Source organism: Lactuca sativa, chromosome 8 (assembly GCF_002870075.4).
Source record: "Lactuca sativa cultivar Salinas chromosome 8, Lsat_Salinas_v11, whole genome shotgun sequence".
Taxonomy (NCBI): domain Eukaryota; kingdom Viridiplantae; phylum Streptophyta; class Magnoliopsida; order Asterales; family Asteraceae; genus Lactuca; species Lactuca sativa.
In genome coordinates, this window is record NC_056630.2 from 37,362,271 (window position 1) to 37,368,270 (window position 6,000).

Consider the following 6,000-nt stretch of genomic DNA (forward strand, 5'->3'; position numbering starts at 1 on the left):
ACCTTTAGTAAATCATGACGAATATCTTTGTTACTCTTATGGTGGACTTGATCAACACGCAACTTGTGTACTCGATTTCCTAGTCCTTCACTTGACACTTTGTCAATGAATTAGTCTAATTTCCAAATATGAAATTTCTCATTCATCGTGCAACCAAGTTGCATGATTCCAAGTTTCTGTCCAATTGAAACTTGGGTGATGAGAAACTCTCTCTATTTGGTAAATTCTCGACATTTCCACAAATAATATAATTAAGAATCAAATCCATTATTGCTAATAATAGAAACATTCAAACATCAATTTTTCATATACGCCATTGCAAGGATAAATAAATAATATAAAATCAAAATTTATTTAATTGCGGAAAAATTTGTCCTTACAATGCAATTCATTGAAAAACTATGCTAATACATCTTTCTTAGCAATCTAATTCTAACTCTAAGTAGTAGCTCAAGAATCTAATCTTCAAGTAATGCGATCAAAATCCATTTCTTCACGGTTAGATTCTGCTCACTTATTCCCTTAAGCTTCCTCTCCTTTCTTCGATCCTACAAAACATCAATTGTAATCTTATCACATTATGTATTAAGAATCTAGAATAGGAGCTTAAAAGAGTTAGTCAATGGATTTTACCTAAAGCAAAGCCATATGTTTTGACTCTCCCATCTCTTAGATCTCTTAGGTAAATAGGGCAGCTTCGTCTCCAATGCCCCTTCTCTTGGCAATAAAAGCAAATTGACTCTTTTGGAACGGGACATGGAACTACTTCAGACATTTCCTTTCTCTTATAATCAAACTTTTTGATCATGGCATGCCTTTCGTTACCATTGTCTATATCCATAGAGGTCTGGAAGGCAGATTCACCAATCAACTTTGCTTTTCTATTGCGCCAAACCATTGCTGATTCAGCAACAATAAGCATACAGGTGAGATCTATAAGGGTCACGTCGCGGTTCATCGTATAGTACTCTCTTACGAACTCACTATACGAGTTAGGAAGTGACTGAAGAACCCAGTCAACCGCCATCTCCTCACAGACAACGGATCCCATCATTCTTAACCTATCAATGTGTGACTTCATCCCTAGGACGTGTGCACACATTGACTTTCCTTCTTTATGTTTACTTGCCAAAAGGGCTTGAGTGAGCTTGAACTTTTCAAGCCTTCGAACTTGTGGTTTAGGGAGAATAATTGGAGGAGGTGGAGGAAGTGAAGCATGATTTCTTGTTCCTCGATCGAATCGTGGAATATCATCTTCTTGTGGAAAGCTTGTTCCACGGGATTTGGGAAGACCATAGTTGTCGTACTTTGACATCTACAAAACGGGAGAAAACAAATTCAAGTTAGTTGATTGATTGAGTCCTTAGTAAATCACCCAAATGAGATACTAAGGCTAGGACTCAACACAATACGCTACAACCTAGAAAAGGGATGTCGTAATCTAGTTGCAGAATATTTGAAAGTAAGTGAATGACAATTCACTAATTTCCATCATGAAAAACGAAAAGGAATTTAAGTTTTAAATCTATGAAAACTCCTAGATCCTTTGAGATTCATTGAACATTTCAATGGCATGTTTAAATCTCGATATGCCCCTCTAGTTTGTGAATGGGATGCCGAGGATCACAAAGCGGGTGTGAATAACCATGCAAACTTACATGGTGCCCTCACATGTTACAGTCACCTATTCGATGTGCCAGTAAACCACACACGCTCCACCGAACTATGACAAACATTGAGTCACCCTTCACTACCTTTGCTTAGAACCATTTAGTGTGCCGGTAAACCACACACGCTCCACTAACGTCTTCGCAAGGGCACAAAGTGTAATTTCATGGAATTGCATCAATTCACTTTTGCCTAAGTAACTAAGATTGGGAATTTGTAAAACATTTAGTTACTTTTGTACTTCATTATACTTATAATGGAAGGTTTTGTCCTATCCTACCCGTTCGGCTAACGACCCTCCACTAGTCAAGAGTGCGGTGGGTAAGAGTGGATATCCATTCAATCGCCATTTTATAGGCAATTTCCTTAAACACCCCTTATAGACCAGCTTCGTGAATGAGGCCTACTAACGGTAAGACTGACTTTTACTCATACATATATATAATGTTAGACTTTTAATGTTATATATATAGTATAGGGTGTATTTTATACTTTTAAAATACTAGGTGGTCAAATTTAACAATTATACTTTGAATTCAATTAAATTGTAAGCCAAAACTTTTATGGATTTATTAAACCTCTTTTAATTATACACCTTAATTAATTAATAAAACCATAAGGGTGTGATTTGAATTTTTCAAAAAACAATACTAGGGTTTTAGAATTTAACATTCCTATATTAAACTTTTAATCAACTTTTAAATTCCAAAACTTGAGGGCAAGTTTTGAAACATTTCAAAACATTAGGGTTTCAACTATTTAATTTTCAAAACTAAACTTTTGAGTTCAAATTTAAACTATAAAACCTAAAGGGGAAAACTGAAACTTTTTCATAACACAAGGATCAAATAACAAATAATATAAATTAAACAATTAATTTCATCATTATCTATATTTGACCTAATTTTTAATTTCTTGCAAAATAAGTTACCCAATTAATACAAATAATCAACTTTAATCATATAAGGAAGTTATTATCTAATCAATTGGTAATTATCTTTTGTTTAATCAAGGATATACTCAAAAATATGAATAAAATCGGATTTTAATGATCTAAAACAGATAAGGCAAGTATCCATGAGTAAAACAGCAAGAAATCCCGAAATCCCCTCTTTCTGACGCTTGAACTCACCGAGTACCCATAAGGACTCGCCGAGTAGGGGCCTACTCGCCGAGTCCACAATGGGACTCGCCGAGTTCATCAGGCAGTTTCACAAAAATCGAATTTTTTCAACTTGAAAAAATATACAAGGCATCAATATAATAGAAACCAATCAAGGCTCTGATACCACTGATGGGTTTTGGCCATAAGAACATCATATGTGCTCATACAAACCCTAATGCTTGGATCTAGGTTTCTCTATTGTACATGCAATTTATCCAAGACTATAAACCCTAGATCTAGCATATGATAATCAAGATAACATATAAATAAGGGTTTAGATCATACCTTGATTGTTATATAGCAATAACAATCCCAAATCCTTCTTGTATTGACTTTAGAAAGCTTAGAGTTACAAATGTCACTCCTCTAATGGTTCACAAACACCAAGAGCAAGAGGATGAAGAGGAGAAGAGAAGGAGGCTGCCCAAATCGTGTGGAAAACCTAGAAGGAAGCTTGTCCACGTTTTTGGGGCATAAGGGCTCTATATATAGTTAGGCTATTAGGGTTATCTAATAATGAAACCCTAATTTGGATGCTTAAGCCCTAAGCAACCCATGGACTCCTTTCCTTAAAGGCCTTGGACGATTTCTAATGGGTTTCCCCATAGAATTCGTCCAACCTTATAATATAAGGCAATCCATGGCCCAATTGCAATTATCTTATAATTACAATTCTAGTCCCTTAAGTTTAATTAATCTCTTTTAGTCACAAACTTAATTCATATTAATTCTTGACTAATATTAATTAAACAATATGATTTCTCCTTTAATATATTATTCTCATAATATATTAATAAATCATATTTAATTCTTTCTCTCCATAATTCATCCTATCAAGTTGCTTTAGTGAAGGCAACCCAAAAGGACCATGTACCATCGGGTCAACTACATACCTAAATAGTTATGGACTTAGACACTAATCCAACAACACATTCATGGTGAAGAGTTAAGAGCCAAGCCCCTATTCTTATGCTTCTAAACTCCTCAAAACGTCTAAAAGAATAGATTAAATGGGATGGAGCATGCCATACTCAAGAAGGTCAAGAATTAGGACCAAAATGCTCATGAATCAAGAACTTAGCAAGATCTCAGAAATTACAAGCCAAGTTTAAAGCTTTATACCTCTCTGAGGTTACTAGATAGGTGAAGATCCCAAATCCAAAGCTCCTCCAAGCTTTCAAGGTGGTTCTACTTTCTTATTTCTCCTAAGAACCACCAAAAACACATACAAGGGTCAAGAATGCCCAAATAACTGGCTAGGGTTTGCTAAGATCGTTTGGAGGTGTTGCAGGCTGATGAGAGATGAGGTTTGGAGGCTATAAAGTTGGTTAAATATGGTCCAAAGCCTAAAAATTATGGTTTGTGGCTCACACACGTACTCCCCGCGTACGCTAGGTACACCTCGCGTATGTGAGCCCGCCACAATAATTACCAAAAATGCCACTATGCGCCATTTTGCAAGCTTTCTCATGCATAAGGGATAAAATTTAATAACTCCACATACTTAGGGCTAAAATTGAAAATACCTCATCATTGGGATGTTACAACAGTATTACTACTAAATTTTGTATTGAGAGAGTTTCTAGAATACAATTCTACTATATTAGTTTATTGATATTTAATCAATTTGATGGCCCTAATTTTATATTATAAGTTTCCAGACAAAATGTGTACAATATTATTCAACTATTATTATCCTTGTTTAAATCATGTTTTGATAAAGTTTTATATTGCATTTCTATAAACCTAATACAAATAACACAGTTTATTGCATGTACTCCAAAAAAAACGATTAAAGTTATAAAATGGGGTTGTGACACTCACTTGGCTGAAGTGTATGCGAGAAGCCAGAGATATAAGAAAAATCCAAAAAATAGCAGTTTCGCAGTCTGGTGAATAGTGTCACGTGAATAGTGTTTTGCGGTGAATAGTGTTTTGCCAGAAAAACTTGCGAGAGCTTCGCCAAAAAATTGGTCAGAAAGTTCACCGAAAAAGTCGCCGGTGAACAGTGTTTTGCCAGAAAAATCATCAGTGGGTAGGTGGCGGCGCATGACAATGATCGGTGGAGGGAGGCTAGTCGGAGCTTGGTCGGGAGAAAAGGGTGGCAGACGAAGGATGTTGGACTCGATTCGGATTCTACGACACGGTAGTGGTAGGCGACCGACGGTGGTTCCAACCGGCAAAGCTAGGTGACGACGGTGGTTCAAGACAATAGATATCGAGAGAGAGAGAGAGAGAGAGAGAGAGAGAGAAGAGAGAGGTGGAAGAAATAAGGGGCCCTCCCCCTCGTATATATTTTTTCCAGATGTTGATTTGACGATCCGTATCGATTTAAATCCAATGGCTATGATTAAAGCTAGATATCTTATCCAACCAGGCGACATGCGTTTCGTGAAAAATAGGTGGCGGCGTTTTCATTAATAAAATCAAAGGGTATATGATTTTCTAAGAAAAACAGTTCGATATCTAGTGATTAAGAAATAACCTAACTATCCTAATGAAGCGTTTAAATGTGATTTTCGGACATTATCCGTTTACCGTTGCGAACTTTCACTTCGTAAAAGAGTCGATATGACGTGAGACGGAAAAGTTAGCTCCTGAATCAAATACTACATCGAAACCCAAATCGTAATATATAACTAATTTTTTGTTAAAAAACTTGGAAATAACCCCACGGAGCGTTTGCATATTACTTGGTGAAGAATGCGAACTTTTGGCTGTTCAAACTTATCCACAACAACTCAAGGTATTTTCGGGCAGAAAAAGTTAGGAACGTGATAAATTCCTAAACTGAATGAGGTTCATAGGAAAATTGATTGGGAATAAAAAGTTATTTCCTAAGATGTGTCGTTATTCATTTGAAGGTCGGGATTTAAAACATAACAGGTGGTAAGTGCTTACACGGTTGTTCGTTTTCTTAAACAGTCCTATCTTTTGCATACAAACTTCATTTTCAACGTTATTTATGTCCAGATTTTCCTACTTTCAAGGACTAGGTGATGAACCTATTGATACCACATAATAATGTCTAATACATAAATCTCTTTCAATCATATGTACTAACTCATTCCCTGTGTATATTGAAACTGTTTGTTCAGGGATTCATATCAATCAAAGACTTAATTGATATATTTGATGTTTTTCAAAGTATAATACCCTATAAAAAT